Here is a 1,097-nt window from a genome sequence, read left to right on the forward strand (position 1 = left end):
TTACACAATTGTGTGTATGGATTGCGATAACAGTTGTATGAGCCCCTAATAAAATGTTTTTTTAAAAAAAAGAAAAATATATATATTCCCCATCCTTGAGGTGCTCAGTTTGATGGGAGAGACCGTCATGTTAACAGTGCATTTAAATGTTCATTCCTTCAAACAACATGTAAAAAGTGCTTACACTCTACCAAGAACTGTACTACATTTGGGGGATGAAGGGAACAGCCTCATTTTTGAGGAGTGCACAATCTGTTAGGCCAAGGCAGTAGATTAAGGACTACAGGTGAGGTGTATACAAAGTGCCATGGGAATGTGGAGCTGGGGCCAGGGCCAGGGTGCCAACTTCAGAGAGCAATTAAGAACTACATTCAGAGGTAGTTTCAGGTACATAAGTAAGACAAATAACACAATATTCTGCCTGGTGGTGGTGGTGGTGGTGGTGGTGGTATGTGTGAAAGAGAGCACCAGATTAAATAACAGATGAACTAAATCCTGAAAAATACCCTAAAACCTTTTCTGAGATTCAACAACCTAAACTTTTATTGTCTTAAAAAGAAGAAAGTGAAAATCGTATTCTTCTAATATCTTCTAATGAGTCTTATTATTGTTGTAGTTGAATATATGCAACAAAGCATAAGCCAATTCAACTCTTTCTACAGATAGAGTGACACAGATACATTCTCTGAGAGATGCAGCCATTTTTACCTTCCTGTTCTGAGTTGTTCCTCCACCTTAACGTAAACTTACTTAATGCCCCGAAGTTTGCTCTCTTTGCAGTGACTGTAGTCAACTTGGTCCCATGTAGATAGAGCTTAAAAGAGGACAGTGCTCAAGGCAGAGATGTTCTTTACTATTTAAACTATTATCTGGTTTTTAAATTTACATAATCACCATATCATTAGCACATCCAAGCCTCACAAACTTAACATTTAAAAAATATCATTTAACATTTGGTCTATTTTTAAATGTTTCCCATTGTTTCAAGGTATCTTTTTCCTATTAGTGTATTCAAACCAGTATCTACTTTGAAACATATCATTTGCTTATTATTGTACAAGGAGGAACCCCCCCAAAAAACGGAGACAGTTTTGTAG

Source organism: Echinops telfairi, unplaced genomic scaffold (assembly GCF_000313985.2).
Source record: "Echinops telfairi isolate 266 unplaced genomic scaffold, ASM31398v2 ScPeMD7_5805;HRSCAF=6673, whole genome shotgun sequence".
Lineage (NCBI taxonomy): Eukaryota > Metazoa > Chordata > Mammalia > Afrosoricida > Tenrecidae > Echinops > Echinops telfairi.